The 23,379-nt window shown below is 43.6% G+C and overlaps 1 protein-coding gene across 1 annotated transcript in view; it reads right to left on the bottom strand.

The window, feature by feature from the left end:
- LOC126198885 (uncharacterized) overlaps nt 1–23,379 on the bottom strand; it is a 314,084-nt gene that overhangs the window by 86,305 nt on the left and 204,400 nt on the right. The gene's annotated exons all lie outside the window — the stretch shown is intronic.

Raw genomic sequence — 23,379 nt, 5'->3', positions numbered from 1 at the left:
CATGTGAGGTGTAAGGTGTGTTAATGATGTCACATTGATACCAAATTTAACCACAATTTTGCTCAACACAACCGTGGACACGTCACGTGATGGGAGCGTCCTCACACCTCCCCTTACCCACATCTCAACCCTTCTCTTGATGCCTCTGTGATGAAGGTCAGAACCTTGGTGCCCAGCCTTCAAATCATGTGGGTTTCTTATGGGTGGCTGGGGGAAACATTTCAGGCACACCGTCATTCAGAATAAACATTAAATCCATCAGGAGATGGCATCAGTGTGTCAACGAAATGACCCCTTCTCTTGGTGCATTCACTTACATACATTTCACGGTCGAAAACGACAGTTTGCAGTGTAGTGTGCAACAGGATGACGTTCTGGACAACTTTTACCACTGCTGACACCCCCAGGATGATTCAACCCTTCGCTAATGATATCAAGGGGCTGTGACCCCACTGAATATGATCACACCCATTTGGGGTGCAGCGAAAACATAATTTTTGCTTAAGTATATGGGGTGGAACAACTAGAGACCATTCAAAACCAGTCAACGAAATTCGAATGTGATCCAAAGTAGCAAAGAGTATTTACTCTTTTTCAGTTCTCCTTCTTCTTGCTCTCCTGTGGCATCACAGGAAAAGGGGCGGGATGCGACATGACGCATGAATGAATAAATAAAACAACATAGAGTACCTCTAAGACAAAGCTCCACCCCCCACGTTCGTTCGGCATCATCCTCCGTGCCACCCATGTACCTATGTGAGGCACTTTAAAAAATATTGTGGAATGCAGTCGTTTTGACATATTTAGGGTGAATGGCGATATGTAGCTGAAGTAGTGACCGCTGGCTATATATGATATCTAATCATCATCAGTGTTCTGAGCTTGGTTGGGTCTTTACATGTAGCTCTGCACTCAGTCCCATCATTTGCTATCTTCTTCATTTTCTCTTAAATGTTTCCTATCCTTATACTATCCACCATCTGGTATCTTCTGCGTCTTCTTCTTCCATTCATTATTTCTTCCATAGCAGCCATCAGTAAACAATCTCCTCTCATCCAGTGTCTAAGCCAACTGAGTTTCCTCTTCCTGATTATTTTTAAATTTCTCCCTCTTCCCCCACTCTTCTCAACACCTCCTCATCTCCCTCTTTGTCTACCAATTTTATCCCTTCTATCCTTCTCCAAATCCACATCTCAAAAGCTTCTCTTCTTCTTTCTTCCTCTTTCCTCAGTGGCATTGAAGGGGTGTCAAAATGAATGCCTGTCATGGCAGCGCCTAGGAATCGTTGAATGGCTGTCTCTGTACAGGAACATTTTTAAGGTACGACAGTGGCGCCAAGGCTGCTACCGAACTGGGGGGTTCCTCAGTGGGATTCTTTTCTGTTTCATCCAGGTGCATGTCATTGTCACACAGCCTCTCCCCCCCCCCCCCCCATCCCTGTGATTACGTCACGGGAGGGCTGACAAAGTGTAACACCCTTTTTTGCTTCGGTTCATTTTCAAATTTCGTCGAATGATTTTGAACGGATCCTGGTGTTTCCACCCTGTACACCAGAGCAAAAATTGTGGTCGCACTACATTTCAAAGGGGAACGAACACGTTCGGTGGGGTTGAAAGCCCGTGTTGTCCTTAGAGAAGGATTGAATCATCTGGAGGATGTCAGCAGTGTCAAAGACTGTCAAGAACGGGATCCTGTTGTTCAGCACACTGCAGACTATTCTTTTCGACCGCGGAATATGTGAGAATCGATGCCCCAAGGAAAGAGGTGGGTTTGTTGACGCCATTTACGCTACCCCTGAAATCTTTTCGTGTCGATTCCGAGCGGCGTCATGTCTGAAATGTTTTCCTTGGCCACCAATAAAAAAACTGCGTATTTTAATGCTGGATGTCGTCGCAGTTCTGACCCTCATCACAGAGACGTCAAAAGAAGGGGTGAAATTGGGTAAGAGGGGTTGTGACGACCTTCCCATAGTCTGACACGTCCACGATGGCGTTGGGCAAAATTGTAAAATTTGATGCCAATATGACATCATTTACCCAACTTACACCTAATATGAACTCAGCTCTGTCCTTTTTGTTGCACGCGTCGACACCTCGTTGTTACAAGCGTCGCCGAGCCCAAACGTGATGTCACAGTGCGCCACGCTCTTGCACCATTACTGATGAAGGTTCTAGGTATCTTTGACCCAAATATCAAACTTCTGCGTCGCAATGGGAGGCAATTTGAGAGTTTTATTGTGTTGAACAGTGTAGATATGCATGACAGTGCCAAAATAGAAAATTGAGGATGAAGGCTAGGGAAGGGAGAAACCGATCGGTTAAATTCGATTCTAGTGTTTCACTTCTGAATAACCGGCATTTTTCGGTATTAGTTTGGTCTCGGTTATAACAAGTGTTTTATTTTTGACTAACAACCGTGTATAAAAGTCTAAATATCAATTACCTGTAGTGGCATAGCAAAATACTTTGTTCTTAAATAAACCTTTTTTAAAGGCCGAGAAATTTTTATTCGTAAATTTTCATTGTTTTGAAATATTGCGTTATTATAGAAAATGGGAAAAGCGAACAGAGCTATTTTAATCACAGTGTCGGCAGAAACGAACAACAAACACATGGCGTAAGAACGCTCTGTTAGATGGTATGCGCGTACATGCAGAGTACGAGACTTGCCCCATTTGGTCTATATGGTAGTTCCTCACTGTCGTCGTCGGACGTCGGTGGTATTACATAAGGACGCCATCCCTAGTCCGGAAGTAATTTTAAGAAGTGCGATACCAATGAAGCACACTGCTCCATTTGCTTTAAGAGATTAAAAACGGAAGGAGCCACAACCAATTTGTGACAAAATACACGGAGGCAATATAAAACTTATCACTTCATTCATAGTTTACAATTAAAATAGAAAGTAGCGCATCTGCTGCCTATGTCTACATAGCAGTCTTCATCTGTTTGTAGCCCTTGAAAACGGGCAAATTAACACGAAAAAAAGAGGGACAGGACCCTTTAGCTGTCATCCGCGCCGTTCTTACAGCACAGCGGTACGTCGACAATATTCTACGCCCCGTTCTGTTGCCCTTTATGGCAAACCATCATGCCCTTACATTTCAGCAAGATAATGCCCGCCCGCACACGATCAGAATTTCTACTGCTTGGCTTCGTGCTTGCCAAACCCTACCTTGGCCAGCAACATCGCTGGATCTCCCCCAATTTGGAGCGGAGCCTTCCAACCAGCTCGCGGTTTTGACGATCTAACGTATCAATTGGACAGAATTTGTCACGATATCCCTCAGGAGGACATTGAACAACTCTATCAACGTCAAGCCGAATAACTGCTTGTTTAAGGGACAGAGGTGGACCGACGCGTTATTACTTGCTCTATTCGTGAAGCTCTTTCTCTTGAATAAATCATTCAATTTTTCTGAGATGTAATCATTTGTTTGTAGGCCCTCAGTAACTGAATAGTGAACACACATGGGAAAAGAGACATAAAATTGAATTGAACTAAACCTCTGTTATCGGGCAGACTGACAGGATATAGGATAGCACAATTAAAAAAGATATAGAGATCAAAATATCTGATAATAAAGACAATGTGTGTGAAACATATCCATTGTGAACCTAAGGCGAGTGTGACAGATTCGGGGAGGAAATAATGTCTTACACAAGGACTGACTGATCTACGACTAATTTATGTAAGGATGAGGGCACTCAGTTATCACTTACAAGGGAACCTCCCCATCGCACCCCCCTCAGATTTAGTCATAAGTTGGCACAGTGGATAGGCCTTGAAAAACTGAACACATATCAATTGAGAAAACAGGAAGAAGTTGTGTGGAACTGTGAAAAAATAAGCAAAATATACAAACTGGGTAGTTCAAGGGAAGATAGGCAACATCAAGGACACTGGGAACGCGGGAGTGCCGTGGTCTCGTGGTAACGTGAACGGCTGCCGAACGAAAGGTCCTTGGTTCAAATCTTCCATCGAGTGAAAAGTTTAATTTTTTATTTTCAGTTTGTGACAAACTCTTATGTTTTCATCACTTTTTTGGGAGTGATTATCACATCTACAAGAAAACCTAAATCGGGCAAGGTAGAAGAATCTTTTTACCCATTCGCCAAGTGTACAAGTTCAAGTTAGGTGGGTCGACAACATATTTCTGTCATGAGAGGCACATGCCGTTACCAGTGTCGTATAGAATATATCAGATGTGTTTTCCTGTGGAGGAATCGGTTGACCTATGACCTTGCGATCAAATGTTTTCGGTTCCCATTGGAGAGGCACGTCCTTTCGTCTACTAATCACATGGTTTTGCGATGCGGTCGCAAAACACAGACACTAAACTTATTACAGTGAACAGAGACGTCAATGAACGAACGGACAGATAATAACTATGCAAAAATAAAGAAAGTAAAATACTCACAAGAGAGAAGACTTGAACCAAGGACCTCTCGTTCCGCAGCTGCTCACGCTACCACGGGACCACGGCGCTCCCGAGCTCACATTGTCCATGATGATGCCTATGTGGCCCATGGACTACTCAGTTTGTATATTTTGCTTATTTCTGCATAGTTCCACACAACTTCTTCCTGTTTTCTCAACTGATCTGTGTTCAGTTTATCAAGGCCTATCCACTGTGCCAACTTATAACTAAATCTGAGGGGGGGTGCGATGGGGAGGTTCCCTTGTTAGTAATGGCCAACGAGCACTCGGCCGAAATCTCGACATTTCACATTGCTGGAATTCCATCAATCGTACTGCCATTAGGCTATGCCTCCAAAGCACATCAGACAAAATAGTTGTTATCTGCAGGAGACATCACTGTAATACTGTGTAACATGATAACTGCCTCACCTTCATGAGGTAGAGTGTCCATAAATTTCTTCTATTATGTTATACCTGTATCCAGCTGGGTCTCACAGAGCTACTGAACTGTTGGGATGCTGATTGCTAGATTTCGCCCATTGTTCCAAGAAGCCGCACTCATTTTATACAGGATTAAGATCGGGTGGTTTAGTGAGCCAGTTGTATAGGTATAGGGTGCATGAATGTTCGTAAAACCAGAAACGAATGCCCTGTGGACAAGGAGCTCCAACAGCGTACTTATGGTGATATAGAAGGAAGAGCAACACGTGGTCACCGAGAATGTTGAAATAAATATGCTGGTCCATGTTCACGGCAATTTGAATGAGTGGGCTCATATCATAGTCGAAAAATGCTCGATAAACACGGAAGAATCATCTACAGTTTGAACTACAGGCTCTACACACAGCAGCTGAAACTGTACAAAGTGTCGTCGGTGCACACGATGCACAGTTATCATTTGAAATAGGCAAATTCGTGAATCGTCTTTCCGCTCTGTACACCTCTAGCCAGCTACTGTCTTGTTTCTGTACTTTTGGCCCATTGTAAGCGTGCTGCTTTATCTGCCAGTGTGAACATTGTCCTTTTGCGAGTACCCGACTCCAAATATTCACTTGAAATATTCCCTCTACTTTGGGAAGCATTCCAATTACTCTCGCTGTGATGAGAGAGTTCTTCACACGTTTAAGATTACATCGAATAGTAATGTGTGCAGTTACAGAATTAGGCACATAAATATTTCTCTCCTCCACCACCAGATAAGCATCCGGAAAGCTAAAAGAATTGTATTTATAAAGTCATTTCTCTGTTGCTAGTAAATGCAATACTTAATTTATACCTTGGGATGTAGATTGCTCCGCTAGAAAAGGAGATCCCAGGTGTCACTGCAGCTGGTCTTCTTATAAGTGTATGACAGAATAATAATCTGCAAAATTTTTCTTTGAATCATCGTCGTTTATTCACGGTTAATACAAACACATTTACACTTCCAAAATGTTCCATGACAACGAGCCACGTGCATTTAACTGCCGCGAAAACTTGCCTCCAAACCCATCTCCCCTCTCCAGCCTATTTTTAACAAAGGACAAACAACTGACAATCATTAATATCTTTGGAAATGGAAAATTAATAAATTTACAATTAAAATTAATATCAATAATTCTGTCACACCAGAAAAGTGTAATTAAAATCTGCACTTAATATAACAGTTATTTGCATAAAACCGAAAATTTTACAGAAGTTATTTACATAAAACTGAAAGTGGACACTGCGCTTGGCAAAACAACAATCAACTTTGAATAAAGTAGGTAAGTGGCAACACTCCAACCAACTGACAGATAATATAATAACAAGGACAGTAGCCTGGTGTATGCAAAGTTTCGTTACCACTGCTACTATCGGAGCATGTGGCTGTAATTCGTTGCAAAATTAATTAACTAATTACAAAAGGGGTCTCTTCAAAGGGTTTATGGTTAAAATGGTTAAAGGAAGGAATGAGACGGAAGAGAGAGCAGGAAGGAAGGGGGATGGAAATGGGAAGAATAGAAATGGTAAAGTGGTTCCGCTTCACATTGCTTGAAGTTCCCTTCTTACTGAAGATAGGGGCATATGGAATATGTTCACAGAAATGTGATTCGAAAAGTTCTTAAATAACAGAACCCAGTAAGCTGTCCTCGACGACGAGTGTACATCAGAGACAAGAGTATAGTCAGAGTGCCCCAGGGAAGTGTGATAGGAGCGCTGTTATTCTCTGCATACATAAATGATTTGCCGGACAGTGTGTGCAGCAATCTGCGCTATTTGCTGATGATGCTGTGGTGTACGGTAAGGTGTCGAAGTCGTGTGACTGTAGAAATATACAAGACGACTTAGTTGGTGTGATGGATGGCACCTAGCTCTAAATATGGATGAATGTAAGTTAATGCGGATGAGTAGGAAGGTCAAACTTGTGAAGTTCTGATACAGTATTACTAGTGTCCTACTTGACACAGTCATTTCTTTTAAATATCTGGAATAATGTTGCAAAGCGATGTGAAATGGAACGAACATGTGAGGAAGGCGAATGGTCGTCTTCTGTTTATTGGGAGAATTTTAGGAAAGAGTGATTCATCTGTAAAGGAGACCGCACATAGGACGCTGGTGCGACCTATTCTTGAGTACTGCTCGAGTGTTTGGGATCCGTACCAGGTCGGACTGAAGGGGGACATCTAAGCAATTCAGAGGCGGGCTGCTAGCTTTGTTACCGACAGGTTCGAGCAACACGTAACTGCTACGGAGATGCTTCAAGAACTCAAATGTAAAACCTTGGAGGGAAAGTGACGCTATTTTCGAGAAAGACCATTGAGAAAATTTAGAGAACCGGCATTTGAAGCTGAGTGCTACACGATTCTACTGCCCCCAACATACATCGTGCGTTAGGACAGCGAAGATAAAATACGAGAAATCGGGATTCATCTGGAGGCATATAGATAGTCATTTTTGACTCGCTCTGTTTGCGAGTGGAGCAGGAAACAAGTGACCAGTAGTGGTACAGGGTACCCTCCGCCACGCACCGTACGGTGACTTGCAGAAAATCTATGTAGATGTAGATGTTTGATCGCAAACTGGTTGAAATGAAGCTGCATTCACCGACAACAGCAATTCCTGTTGGGTCTGAAACCGATTGTCACTGATAAAGTGCAAAACTCGTCCCCAGTTCCTGTCGGTCAGGATCTTTTCATGACCACTGTTTTTACGCCCTGTTGTATGGTTGCCAGAGGTGCCCCCCCACTCCTCGTATCCTTGTTTGACAGTCTGCATTGATGCAGCAACAAATCGGGTAAGTTCACTCATGATGCGGTCGACTGTGCGTCCAAACACGATAGCTCCTTTCTGCCATTGTGTCATGTCTCTAGGTCGATCCATCTTACAGTGCTGATTCCATACAGCTGACTGGCGCATACACATCACTTCACTTCTGTGTCTGAAGGCAGCAGTGGAGGTTCACATGAATGGCTGATACAGTTTACAGCACCTACAGTGCTCCAACGTGGCCATTGTGCTCTCATAAATGGGTTTGAGAATGTTATGTCTCTTTTGGGCAACTTTACGATGCTTGTTCACGAGTGGATTCGCCCAAAAATTTATTTAAGTGAGTCTCTTCTTGTACCAGTTGTGAAACAAAAATGTTTTATACAATACAGTTTTGTTGTTAAATTAATATTATGGTGAATACGTATGAAATTTTACTTTATAGTTTGAACTGATCGAGGTAGGTACACGATCTGATGAAAAGTATCTGGGAACCTATTAGCGGACATTAAATGGGGAATGTCCCACCTTCTGATGACTTGTGCGCTGCTTGGGACACTTCCAGTGAGGTGTCTGAATGTCTGTGCAGGAATGACAGCCCATTCATCCTCGAGAGCCAAACCAGAGAAGGTGGTGATATTGGATGCTGGAGTCTACAGAAAAGATGACGTTCTAATTCTTTCCAGAAGAGTTCCACTGAGCAATCCAGTCCACTTCAGGGGTGTTATTATACACTGATCATAGCTTCACAGATGCTGCTTTATGACATGGTGCATTTTCATGCTGATACAATCATTGGCTCCAAACTCTTCCTCTACTCTACGAGGTACAGTGGTGTAAAATGGGTTCACATCCTTCAGCATTAAGCGATTTCTTAAGTGAAATAAGAGGACCGCACCCTAACCACGAAAAACACACCAATACCACAAGACTAACTCCTCTGTACTTCACTGCTGGCACCACACATGATGGCAGGCAACGTTCTCCAAGAATTCGCCAAACTCAAACCCTTTCATCGGATTGCCAAGAGGTATTGCGATATTTGCCACTCCAAATTACTCGTTTCCAATCATCCACCGCCCAGTGCCGACGCTCTTTACACCATCTCAGTCGTCGCTTAGCGTTTTCTGCATAAACATATGACTTGCAGAAGTTGTTCGACCTTTGTACCGCATACCATTTAACTTCCTACGCACAGTCATTACGCGAGCTGGACTGCTGGTAGCAAGTTTGAAACTCATAAGTGATTTGTTCCACTAGTTTGGTCCACTGATTCTGCTGTTATTACTTCTCTACTAAAAACACAATGCTGCCCGCTTCCTTTCATACTGTTGAGCCCGCCTCACGTGGCATCTAGTTGTCGATTCTGCATTACACAGGAGTCCAAGTGCTGTCGCTCAGATAGTGTACGTGAGTAAACAAAGCCTGATAATCAGCTATTACAGAATGCAATATTGCAAATGTTAACCCAAAGGGGATTTCAAAATGTTCTTGAGATGCATTTTTAAATATGACGCAAAATTACATGCAAGAAAAATACAGACTGCCCCTAGCCGCGAGATCCTCCGCTCTTGCAACGACGTTTCTGAAGTTTAACTAATGAATACTCGAACAACTGACTGCGTTAATAAAGACTTGTTTCCTAAGTATATCTTACAGTTGATCTTGAAAGCTGCTATAAAACCTTTCCGCAATGTCTTAGCGACCCAACGTGCGGTAAGAAGTATGGTCTCTACATTATCGGTCACCTTCACTTACTACAGCAGGAATTATCGTTACGTTCGCGGAAGCACGTACAGCATCTCAAGGCTGCAAGTCTGTCACGTTCAGAGTTTCCAAATAGACAACAGGGAAATATGTGATCATCATGATCTCAAGATGAACATGGGTTGATGGCAGTACCATGCCCGTCCACACTTGGCCTGGGGGTACCTTTGAGTCTCGTAATTCTTTCGTTTTCAAAATATTCAAGAAAGTAACTCAGTTAAACATTTCGTCGCTATCTTTTACCACAGCACACGAATAGTCGTGTTTCGGTCATTTATTTATTCTTCACAATTACGACTTATTATCTAGTAAGCTAAAAAGCCATACAAAACCACACAGTCGTGTATAGTAAAAACTATGTAGTAATGACTGCTACTAGCTACTTACAAATACTACAAAGAAAAAATTAATATTACAATAATGAAACAGATGAACAAGGAGAAGCTACTTTCTACCACTAAAAAAAACTACTGTTTATCTCCAAACTAGTTACCTAGCTCACTGCTTCTATGAAAACAATCGGTACATTTCTCTTATTGTTCTTTCATGATCATAGTTTACGTGCGGAACGTCTGGAGAAAACAAATAATAAAAAAACCAACTGAACCACCCAGAAGGAGAGGAGGAAACGAAATACAACTTCAGGGGATATATGACATTATTTCAGCGATTACAAAATCCAGTCATCCTTAACGAAGACCTTGGCAATACGAGACCATTTATCAGTGCGACGCTGCACCCCTTCTGGCCTGGATGCATAACGATTTCAAGCCGTTGTATCCTGTTCTGAGGTGAGCTGGCCCACAACTTTACAACCAGTCAGTGATATCCTGGATACTGGTACTGAGATGATACCCGAGTTGGTCCCACACATGTTCTATCGGGGGCAAATCTGAGGCTCTTACCGGCCACAGGAGTACCACAACATCAAGCAGACAGTCCATAATGACACGTGTCATGAGTGAATGAGCATTGCCCTGTTGAAAAACGGCACCACATTACTGTCACGAGAGAGGTAACACACGAAGAGGCAGGATGTCCGTGGCGTACCATTGTGCTGACGCAGTTTCCTCAATCGTTACCAGCCGAGACTATAAGTCACACTTGATGGCTCTCCACAGCAGTAGCAGCGCTGTCTCTAACCAAACTATTGGAATATTGGGATGTCTCCTCAGGTCGCCGCCATACTCGTCGACGATGGTCTCCCAGAGTAGTGCAGAACCGCAAATCAACGCATACCACAATGCGATGTCATTCATCAGCAGTCCAATATCGGACCACTGTCACAGCTGAATGCCCCATAGATCTGGATATTGCCCGATTTGACCAGCCAGCCAAACGCGGATCCACAATGAGGTCCCCTTTAAAATCTTCCAGGTGCTAATAAAGCTGTCTCACGAGTATTCGCCACCTTCGTGTCCTTCACAGTGATCGCTCGATATCTGACAGATTTCGCTCCTTATATACCGTACCAGGCCTGCTGGCAACACTAAACACGAGCAACACTGATGCATTCCGGTGGCCATTCTATCTTTCGTAGAGAATTGCGACTCTTAATCATTTACACACCCGAAAATGGTGTGTGTAGGAAGTTACACTGACGTCCGACCATGTCTTCTGGTTTCTTCATTTTTTCTTTGTCGGGCAGTGTAATACAACTAAACAACGGAAGGATGCTTCCGCTACAGGCTCCATCCACGATATGGATTCCTTGGATTAGTGCAGCCCATCAGTACTGTTTACACTGTAGCAATCGCTTCCACTTTTTACAGTAACTTCTTGGAATCCACATTTCCGAAAACGTTTGCACTAACGCTATGGGCAGTCATGAAGACTGTTCCCTGTGGTTATCTCCATCTGAACAGAACGTTGCATTGTTGGCATCGCAGCATGCTGCCGTCTGGTTATATACCTTATGAGGTTCTTTTTGGTCTTCCTGGATATTGCGGCTGCGATATCGTTCTAGATGCGCCAGGTCAAAAAATGATTCGGCTCTGAGCGCTATGGGACTTAACATCTGAGGTCATCAGTCCCCTAGAACTTAGAACTACTTAAACCTAACTAACCTAAGGACATCACACACATCCATGCCCGAGGCAGGATTCGAACCTACGACCGTAGCGGTCGAGCGGTTCCAGACTGAAGCGCCTAGAACCGCTCGGCCACACGCGCCAGGTCGACCAGTTCCTCAATACTGCTTTGGGGCCCAGCGTCCTTAACGGCTGACAATCTTCAATCGCCGCATCTTCACAGAGTGCACAATTCATACAAAATGTGCGCTGGAGTATCCACTCTGCCCCAGCCGCAGCCATTATTCATGTGTTCTTTGATTTGGTACTGATATGTAGCATATGGTGCACACCCTTACAGGAAATGTGCCAGTCCACTCGACTGGTGAAGAAATCTCCTTCTTAGTCACTCCCTGACCTTAGGAAGAAATTCATTATGTTCTGCATATATCAGGAGCGTCCCATTCTTTTTTAACTGACCTTATCTCGAAGTATTCTACGTACTTTCGTTTCGGTAATATTCTTTATCTTCACAGGTCTCAATCTATTAGATCTTTTAAGGTTTTAAATAAGGGTCACTGTGTTTCTGGTAGAATCCTGCGCTAGTTTTGTTAAGTGACAGCACTGTGAGATATCTCAAGCAAAGGAATTTGCTTTCTTAAATATGTGTAGTTATGGACGCTTCAAATTATTTGTAATATTGCAGTGTCCAGTCACATTAATGTGACCACCTATAAAAAGTGTGAATAACCATCATCTGAAGTGCGGAATGATGGGAGACCTGCAGGAACAGGGTCATTGAGGTTCTGGAAGGCACCGACAGGGATGTGAAATCATGTCGACCCCAGTGCCATGGCCAAGCTAGGTTCCTCGGTTGGGGATCCATGGCGCAGGCAGCCCGATTGTGGTGGTCCCACAGACTCTCGATTGGGATTGGTGGCCAGGAGAGTACGGTAAACTCATTCTGGTGTTCTGCGAACCACGCAAGGTACACTGCGAGCTATGTGACATGTTGCTTTGTCCTCCTGGTAAATGGCCTCGTGCCGAGGAAAAACAAATTGCATGGGGTGGACATGGTCTCCAAGGGTAGATGAATATTTTTGTTGATGCACTGTTCCTTCCAGAATGACGAGATCACCCAGGGAATGCCACGAAAACGTCTCCCAGACCAAAAAGCTCCATTCTTCGGCCTGGACGCTTCCGACAATTGTTACAGGGTGCTTGCTTTCAGACGCTTCACGCCAATGGAGCAGAAAGAGTGATTCACCTGAAAAGGTCACCCGACGTCACTCAGTGGACGTCAAGTTGCAGTCTTGGCGATCGAACTTCAGCTTTCGTCTCCGATGAACAGCAGTCAGCATGGGTGGATGAACCAGTAGCCTGCTGCGGTGACCACACGTAACAACGCTCGACGTACAGTGGATGAGGAGACACTGTTGCTAGCCCCTTGGTTCACCTGCACTCTTAGTTGCTCAGCTATTGAACATCTGTTCGCCCTAAAACATCTCCGCAGCCGTCGTTCTTCCCTGTTATGTATGGTCCGTGGTGCACCACAGTTGTCTCGGGGTCTGTTTTGGATAGAACCATTTTACCACGCACGGTATACTTTAAACACGTCAGCATATGAACAACTTACAAACTTAGCCGTTTCGGAAATGCTTCCACCCTTAGCCCGAAAGCCAATGATCATGCCCATTTGGACGTCTGCTTCCCCAGACACGCTTTATACTCGCATACCCTCCACAGATAGTGCGGCCACCAGCCGTCTGTAAATGGTTCAAATGGCTCTGAGCACTATTGGACTTAACTTCTAAGGTCATCAGTTCCCTAGACCTAGAACTACTTAAACCTAACTAACCTAAGGACATCATACACATCCACGCCCGAGGCAGGATTCGAACCTGCGACCGTAGCAGCAGCGCGGTTCCGGACTAAAGCGCCTAGAACCGCTCGGCCACACCGGCCGGCCCATCTGTAAAATTTGGAAACTTGTGGTAAGGTCTTATGGGACCAAACTGCTAAGGTCATCGGTTCCTAAGCTTGCGCACTACTTAATCTAACTTAAACTAACTTACGCTAAGGACAATACACACGCCCATGCCCGAGGGAGGACTCGAACCTCCGACGGGGGGGGGGGGGGGGGGGAGCCGCGTGGACTGTGACAAGGCGCCCTAGACCGCATGGCTATCCCGCGCGGCCCTGCTGTCTGTGAGTGGATATTACACCTTGACGTCGAAAATAGGCAATGGTCACATATTGTGATGAACCGTGTGTGTATATACCGTTTACACTTACAACGCGTTTTAGAAGGAATTTTTACTCTGCAGCGGAGTGTACACTGATCTGAAACTCCATCTCAGATTAAAACTGTGTACCAGATTGTGAATCGACTCTGGAAACTTTTCCTCTCACGTACAAGTGATCTTCCGACTGAGCTATCCGAGCATGCCACACCACCAGCCCTCATAGCTCCACTTCCGCCAGTACATCATCTCCTACCTTCCAAACATCTCAGTTCTTCTACATACCTTGCGTGACTAGCACTCCTTGAAGAAAGGATACTGCAGAGATTAATTCTAGGATTAATTTTCACTCTGCAGTGGAGTGCTAGTCCTATAAGGTACGCAAGAGAACATCTGAGAAATTTGGGAGGCTGGAGAGAGGCACTGGCGAAGTGAAGATTTGAGGGCGTCGTTAATCGTTTTTGAACAGCTCCATCGGTAGTACCCATGCCTGCGAAAGGAAAAGGTCCTAAGTTCGAGTCTCGGTTCGCCATACAGTTTTAATCTTGCAGGAAGTTCCATACAACACGTTGCTTAGAAAGCTTTCACCCAGCAGTGTTACACCGGCAAGGTATGAAGGAGAACGACTGCGGAGTCTAGAAACTACGAGAATGAGTTGGTGTTCGACTCGAAACCTTGAGGCAGGCCTTCCCGGATTACTGAGTAGGTAGAATGTTGTCCGAGATAGCGAAAGAGCAGGTCGAGAGTCAAGTGTCGGTGCAGCACACAATTTTAAACCTGCCCGGAAGTTTCATAATGGAATATTTAAAATGGGTCGCAGCGTATTTCTTTTGAATCCATGAGCTGTCCTCTTGAAGCAGTCCTCGATTTTACCTAGACAGTATTCGACATACTGACATAAAGAGAAACAGAGGAATGTTACCACCCAATCATTATTCTTTAGTGACATCGATAAGCAATTTAAAAGTAGATTCCCTTAGCACAGTCGCGCAACGTAAGTAATTTAATAAATGGTCCAAATGAATATCCGTTAGGTTCTTTTCTGAATATGCTAACGAAATACCTCAATTTCAGCAATCGTGTACAATCGCTCGGTCGACGGAAGATCTATGTGTTCAAGACCTCAAATTTGCACGAGTCACACCAATACACACAAAAAAATACAAGCAATATTATTTACATCGGTTTTAGCGGGATTTTGAAACATAGGCTATATACAATATTCAAAGGCTATGTTATATCTCGAAGAAATCGATCTGTTGACACAAAACCATCTAGGATTTGACAATATCGTTACTGTGGAACACAACTGGCCTTCTATTCATACTATGTGATGAGTGTCATTGACAGGCAATTTCGGTTCCGTCCGCAGCTCGTGGTCGTGCGGTAGCGTTCTCGCTTCCCGCGCCCGGGTTCCCGGGTTCGATTCCCGGCGGGGTAAGGGATTTTCTCTGTCTCGTGAGGACTGGGTGTTGTGTGATGTCCTTAGGTTAGTTAGGTTTAAGTAGTTCTAAGTTCTAGGGGACTGATGACCATAGCTGTTAAGTCCCATAGTACTCAGAGCCATTTGAACCATTTTTTTGCAATTTCGGTTCCATTTTATGGATTCTCTACATCTAGGCTTGCCCCTGCTTTCCACAGTGATATCAACTACAATTTTCTGCCACTGCCTACGTTGAATTACTCATACGTGCACAGAAACTCCTTCTCTTCGATTTATTACTTTTGTTACTGTGCATTTTTTCTCACTGAATAGTTGCAAGTTTCTATTAATCCACTTGATGTTTAACATATCAGAGGCTTCAGATCGTTTCATTTCTGTCTTCTCCACTGTACATGTTTCGCCCCCATAAATAGCTGTGCTCCAAAGACAGCTTTACGTGAATTTTTTTATCGGCTCAAGAGTTATATTTCTGAATGTTTGCAGCTTATTATTCTTATAGCAAGTCCTACTGCCTTATGAAATCCATGATACTTCTTTATTACACCTTCGTTCTGTACTTTTATTTACTTCGGAGATAACAAAATAAACAGACCTCTCCACTGAGTCTCTTGTTCAACATTCGACCATCCAGAATATCCACCCGGTGCACACATCATAACCATACCAATACTTTGGGAAGTAGTTAGACGACAAAGTTTTACACACACAACATCCTCAGGTACATTCATACGCTGCAAACACTGAGAAATATGTCAGGGCGTATTTCTCATTGCGCCGTGTGCTAAGGCTTCTTCCCGTCGCATTCGCGTGGGGAACGCGGAAAGATTGCCTATTTAAAGTCTCTGCGCGCTGTAATTAGCCTAACCATGTCTTTAAATCCATATAACGTCCTATATTCCTCATTTAATACTGGTTCTCGAAACTACATAAGTAGGTTTTTGCGGGATTGTTAACGTCTATCTATAAGCATCTATGAATTCAAGTTTTTCAACTTTTCCCTTGAGTCAAACAAATTTTTGGCCATTCGTGCTACCTTTCTTTGTGTAAGATAAGGTTTCCAAATATAGCCTCTTACCCAAATATGGCCACTCTATCTAGCTTTGGAAATCACGCGCCATTTGCATTGCAGGCCTTTCCTTAATCCAACCTCCATCCCCCATGCCGGACCTAATTAAGGCCACAGGGCCATATTTGGGCAAATTAAGTAGCTGGGATAAAAACGCAATGCTCACTGCGATTAAATCTGTGCAAGAGGAACATGTGCCTGTTGCACAAGCGATATCTGAGTGAGGGATAACGGGAACAACACTGAGGACATATTTGAAGACCCTGAAATCGAAAAACGTTGAATCTGCAGGTGTTTGAATGTTGCACTGGGTCGAGAAACTATGTTACCTCCCAAGATAGAGGCTCAGATTATCGAGCACTACAAAACAAAGGAGAACAAATATTACGGTTTAGCTACCAATGGCTTTTCAGCTAGCCGTTAGGAATCATATTGAGCATGATTATAAGTCTCAACAAGGGCACAGATAATGCTTGCAACTGTTCATTAGACGCCATCCTGATATCTCCTTCACAACGTCGCAACTGCTCTCTAAAGTTAGAATTGAAGGATTCTCAAAGGAGGATATGTACAGATTTTATGTGATTCTAGAAGCGAAAAATGGAGAAAATAAAACACCATCCTATGAAAATCTTTAATGCTGATCAAACAGGCTTGACAATAGTTCAGCATAAATGCAGAAAAGTTGTTGCTGTAAAAAGCAAACGTCAAATTCACCGATTATCTTCTGCTGAACGTGGTTCTCTTGTGACTCTTATAACGTGCATGTCCGCATCCGGACAGTTTATTCCGCCCGTGACGACTTATCCACGCAAGAACCTGAAGGCTGAATTACTCGACGAAAATTCTCCAGGTACAATCGCAGCAGCTTATCCTTCTGGGCGGATATAGCTGGACTTGTTCCGAAATGGTTCCAGCATTTCGTCAACATTGTCAAACGACCCAACGACGTCCAGTGCTCCTGATTTTGGATGGCCACGAGTGAGCTGTCATCCAATGGGTTTACATTCACAGGAATTTTCCCACTGGGTGAAAATGTCTCCAGTGCACATTTCATGCACTCATAACCTGCTGCTGAGGTTGATAATCAATGCATATCACCGCAAAAAAAGTCTATCCGTGCATGGTATCGAACTAAGCACTTCCACGCGACGAGGTACAGCTAGCCTTGTCACAATTCCGGGGAGTCACCATAAGAAGCAAGACAAGAAGGAATCAGCTGCAAGAAAGAAGACAGGTTGTGAAAACCGAAGGGGGAAAAGAAAAGTTTCATCTTCTGAAGGTTCGTAGAAAATTTAGATTCAAATTCTAATGACGTGGTTGTTTGCGCCGAAAGTGACGACGGTGAAGATGCAAAATTCCCAGTGTGCAATAATCTGTATTCGCAGGGCAACAAAGGACAAAAATGGATTCCGTATATACAGTGCTTTTTGTGGAGCTATTAAAAACGCAGTGGACAAATTTCACATAAAACTACATTTATTTGCATACTTTGTATGAAACGTAAGTGTCAACACTCGTGTGTTTCTTGTATTAATCAATTTTTGCAAGTTCTAATGTGTTTAGCAATTTAATTACCAATTCTGAATGTTTTACGTGCCTTTAACACATAGGGGTCATATTTGGATCAATCTCTCATAAATAGAGGAAAGCCACTTCTTTGTATAATCATTATCTTTGACATTCTTCTTTGAGCTATTATAAAAACTGACTTAGCACATAAAGTTAACATAGGTTAATGTGTAATGAAGCATGTACTCTACTTTTCTCCAGCTTTTTCACGAATTTACAGGTGATGATAAAAATGGGGCCATATCAGGGTACTTTACCTTACGTTCAGTATCTCCTGTTACACCTATTTGGTATACCCCAAACACAAAGGCAATACTCTAGGATGGGTCGCATAAGTGTTGTGTAAGCTGTCTCCTTTGTTATTGTTCAACCTACGCTATCATTTCATTTAATAAATTGTTTCACCCATTTATTTACACTCAAGCGCCAAAGAAACCGGTATAGGCATGCGTATTCAAATACAGAGACATGTAAACAGGCAGAATACGGCGTTACGATCTGCAACGCCTATGTAACATAACAAGTGTCTGGCGCAGTTGTTAGATCGGTTACTGCTGCTACAATGGCAGCTTAAGACTTAAAGAGTGTTTGGACGTGGTGTTGTAGTCGGCGCACGAGCGGTGGGACACAGCATCTCCCAGGTAGTAATGAAGCGGGGATTTTCCACACGACCATTGCACGAGTGTACCGTGAATATCAGGAATCCGGTAAAACATTAAATATCCAAATATCCAACATCGCTGCGACTGGAAAAAGATCCTGCAAGAAGGGGACCAACGACGATTGAAGAGAATCGTTCAACGTGGCAGAAGTGCAACCCTTCCGCCAATCGCTGCAGATTTCAGTGTTGGGCCATCAGCAAGTGTCAGCGTGCAAACCATTCCACGAAACATCATCGATATGGGCTTTCGGAGCCGAAGGCCTACTCGTGTACGCTTGATGACTTCTCGACACAATGCTTTACGCCTCGCTTGGGCTAACCAAAACCTGGACTGTTGATGACTGGAAACATGTTGCCTGGCCGGACGAGCATCGTTTCAAATTGTATCGAGCGGATGGACGTATACGGGTACGGAGACAACCTCATGAATCCATTGACACCCCGTGTCAGCAAGGGACTGTTCAAGCTGGTGGAGGCTCTGTAATGGTGTGGGGCTGTGTAGTTGGATTGATATGGGTTCGGTTCCCTGATACGTTTAGATACGACTCTGACAGGTGACAAGTAAGTAAGCATACTGTCTGATGACCTGCATCCATTGAAGTCCATTGCGCATTCCGACGGATGTGGGAAATTCCAGCAGGACAATAAGACATCCCGCACGTCCACAACTGGTACAAAGTGGCTCCAGTTTAAACACTTCCCCTGGCCACCAAACTCCCCAGACATTAACATTACTGAGCATATCTGGGATGCCTTGCAAAGTACTGTTCAGAAGAGATCTCCACCCCTTCGTACTTTTACGGATTTATGGACAGCCCTGCATCGTTCATGGTGTCAATTCCCTGCGGCACTACTTCAGACACTAGTCGAGTCCATGCCACTTTGTGTTGTGGCTTTTCTGCGTGCCTGCGGGGGACCTACACGATATAAGGTAGGTGAATCAGTTTCTTTGGTTCTTCATTGTATATGAGATGCTTAATTACTACGCTAACTCACTGATACTGTAATTATAGGATACGTCATTTTTGCCTTTCGTGAGATGCGCTCAGTTTTACACCTTTGGAGATGTAAAGCAAGTTGCCAGTCTTTGTATTACTTTGAAATCTTATCAAGATGTGACTGATTATCCCTGAAGCGTTTTTCATTTTGATAGCTGTGTCATCTGCGAAAAGTCTGAGATTACTATTATCCTCCTGGTCATTAACATTCAACATGAACAGCAAATGTCCCAAAGCACTTCTCAGGGTCATACCTGAAGTTAGTTCGGCGTCTGTATATAACTGTCCATCCAAGATAACACGCTGTGTCAATCCTACCAAGAAGTCCCCAGTCCAGTCACAAATTTCGTTTAACACCCCGTATAATAGTTAATAGCATTGTGGTTGATGCAGTTAGGCGTGGCACCGATTCACGTGTTTTTCGGAAGTGAAGAACTATTGAAGTTGCTCGATTTCCTTGATCCATGGCTTTGAGGATGTCATATGAAGAAACCGCGAGCTGGGTTTCGCATTCCAGATAGTTTCGGAATCCACGCTGGCTGGCATGGAGGAGGTAATTCAGTTCAAGGTATCTCATTAGAAGATTAGTGTTGTTGAAGTACAATATCTATATTCACATATGTAAAGTGGACTGAAATGAAAACACATGCAGTTGTCTCTTTTGATTTAATTTATTTAGGCAACCAGTTTCGGTGTTCCATTACACCTTCTTCTGGACCACTGACCAATGTAAATTCGGAGGAGTCCAATCTCGTGTGCAGTCATAAGATAGCCAAAATTAAATAACTGGAGTCCATTGATCCCCGATTTACACGACTCTATCCTTTAGTTCATCAACCGGTGACCCGTTGGTAAACAAATTAAAAGCAAACGAGAAGGCTGCAGGTGTTTTAATTTTTATTTCACATTGAACAGTCGAAGTCCCTGTAACCATCTATCACAGGGATAGAGATATAAAGCGGATTAGTGACTGAGAGCAGAGGGAACCGTTTCACAGCGATCACGAGAGGCACTCTGTTCCCCCTGTGATACAATGTAACAGCGTGCCAGAGGCGACCCACTTCAGAACAGCACCTTGCGTCTCCTCTGGTCTGCTGAGCCACGCAGCCGGTTCTCGCAGAACTGGCCCGATACTGTGTCTCGCTAGCAACTTGTCCCGCTGCTCTCGAAACATTTTGCTGTTGAGGCAATGCTGCCCAGCATTCTTAGCTGATCCACGACTTGTTGGACGAACGAAATAATGCAGGACACAGGAAGTTCACCCTAGAGCCATTGGAAGATCAAGATATTGTTGTTGTTGTGGTCTTCAGTACGAAGATTGGTTTGATGCAGCTTTCCATGCCTGTCTATCCAGTGCAAATTGTCTTCATCTCTGCATAATTACTGAAACCTACATCCACTTGAACCTGCTTGATGTAGTCGATCCCTGATCTACCTGTGCAATTTTTATCCGAACAGACCCCCCCCCCCTCCCCCGCTATAAAATTGACTTGCTACTTGTTGCCACGGGTTGTGTCCTACTAATCTCATCCTGCTCTAAGTCAAGTTGTGCCATTAATATCTTTTCTCACCGACTCAATTCCGTACCTCTTCATTGGACATCTGATCTGTCCTCGAACCTACAATATTCTTCTGTAACACCATATTTCAGGAATGCTGTCTTGCTGTTGCCAGTCTGCATTTTATATCCTTTGTTCTTCTGACATCGTCAGTTATTTTGCTGCCCAAATAGCAAAGTTCGTCTAGCATTTTATAGCCTGTGTTCTTCTGACATCGTCAGTTATTTTGCTGCCTAAACAGCAACATCCATCTAGCATTTTATATCCCGTGTTCTTTTGACATCGTCAGTTATTTTGCTGTCCAAATAGCAAAATTCATCTAATACTTCTAATGCTAATTTCTTAGTCTCACTGCCTCAGTATCACCAGATTTCTTTCGCTCACACTCCATTACCCTAAATCTACATTCGTTGGTTTTCATCTTGTCACCTCTTTTCAAGAGTCTATCCATTCAGTTTGACTTTGGTTCCAAGTCCGTTCCTATTACATGTATGGCAGAATCAAAATATCAGCGGCAAACCTCAGCAGTTTAGATACAATATAATATACTGATGTAATTATATGTATTATTTGTCAGTATGCCGTATCTCCCGTATTACTTAAACAAAATTAATGATTGAGACATCATTTTCAAGATTTTGTTCACCACTAACTGTGAAAATTTTTAGATAGTTTAAAGCTATTGTTTCGTCAAAAAACCATTTTGAAGGTATTTTTATAAAAATAGGGTAGAAGTTGTCATCGATCGACCATCAGTTTAACATACATGACAACTGTTGTGGTTGTCTAGATTTTTTACGCAAGCGTTGTCTATCAGCGATTTCCGCCATTCACGTCTATGTAGAGAATTTAGAAGGCGCCATCTACTGAAAATCTAATTTTACTATAATGCACAACAGCGGTTGGATTGAAATTCCCTCTTAATTGAAACCATATGAAAGAGTTAAACATGGGCCTGACATAGTACCTAGGGTTCTTCATTTGAAATTTGAAGCATTGTTTTGTGTTACTGAATTTCAAAAGAGAGGTCTCCCTCATGCACACATTCTGCTCATTCTGTCAAATGAAGACAAATGTCGTTGAGATGAAAATGTAGAATGTGCACAAATTCCACATAAAGAAACAGATTCAGAAGCTTCTGAAGCTATTCTCAAATGCATGGCACACGGACCTCACGGTACCCTCAGTCCAAACAGTCCATGCATGCAAGAACAAATGTGAATCCACCAGATACTGTACGGTGGTCACACGAACTCCGAATTTTCCACCGATCTCATACGATCAAGCGACTTCCTGTTCAATTACAGGAAGAACACATGGTGTACTTTCAGGCGGGATACGAAGCTGCAGCTGGACTTCAAACTCGTGGCATTTTTAAACTGTGCATTTATATATTACCACTCACAGGTATATTTACCACGAAATTCCTGAACATTTTGTGTGGTCAATAGGGCAACGGATTCTTGGGAAGAAAAATCACCAACTGCTTTTGAGGCTTCTACACTATTAGTCTAGCCAACATCGAAAGATACTACCTCAGAGTACAACTTCTACACGTCAAAGCACCGCAGTCGTTTCACAATCTATGCACAGTTGATGGAATACTGTGGGACTCGTTTCCTCAAGCTGCAGAAAAATGACATTTACCCAGTAAAGGCGCCGAATGGAAAGAATGCTTGCAGGAGGCTGCCAGACATCAAACGCCAATGTAACTAAGATGGCTTTTCGCCATTTGCATATTCTGTTCTCCTGCCAATATACACTGACCAGCCAAAACATTACGACCACTGCCTACAGCGACGTTGAATGACACATGGTGCCGTTGCGGGAACGTGACGCGTTAACGAATGTATGAAAGCGGAGCGGTAATGGGTTGTAAAGCCGCGCGGGATTAGCCGGCCGGTCTCAGGCGCTGCAGTCACGGAATGTGCGGCTGGTCCCGGCGGAGGTTCGAGTCCTCCCTCGGGCATGGGTGTGTGTGTTTGTCCTTAGGATAATTTAGGTTAAGTAGTGTGTAAGCTTAGGGACTGATGACCTTAGCAGTTAAGTCCTATAAGATTTCACACACATTTGACATTTGGGTTGTAAATGCGGAAATCCATTGAGATAAGCGACTTTGACAAAGGGCAGATTATTATTACGCAGAGCCTGTGAACGAGAATCTTGTAAACGGCGAAGCTGGTTGTTTAAATTTCCACGTGCTATAGCCGTAAGCACCTACGGAAAGAGGTAGGGCAGTGGAACTACCAACAGGCACGAAATGGTTGATCTTCCACGACGATTCAAAGAACGTGGAGTTCGGAAGCTTTCCGCTGTGTAAAGTAGAAAAGATGCTGATCTGTGGCATCTCTGCCGGAAGATCATAATGTTGGTGCACGCACAAGTGTTTCGGAGCACACCGTTCATGGTA

Source organism: Schistocerca nitens, chromosome 8 (genome assembly GCF_023898315.1).
Source record: "Schistocerca nitens isolate TAMUIC-IGC-003100 chromosome 8, iqSchNite1.1, whole genome shotgun sequence".
NCBI classification, from domain to species: Eukaryota; Metazoa; Arthropoda; class Insecta; order Orthoptera; family Acrididae; genus Schistocerca; species Schistocerca nitens.
The sequence above is the reverse complement of the archived record's forward strand: the minus strand, read 5'-3'. Positions and strand labels throughout refer to the sequence as shown.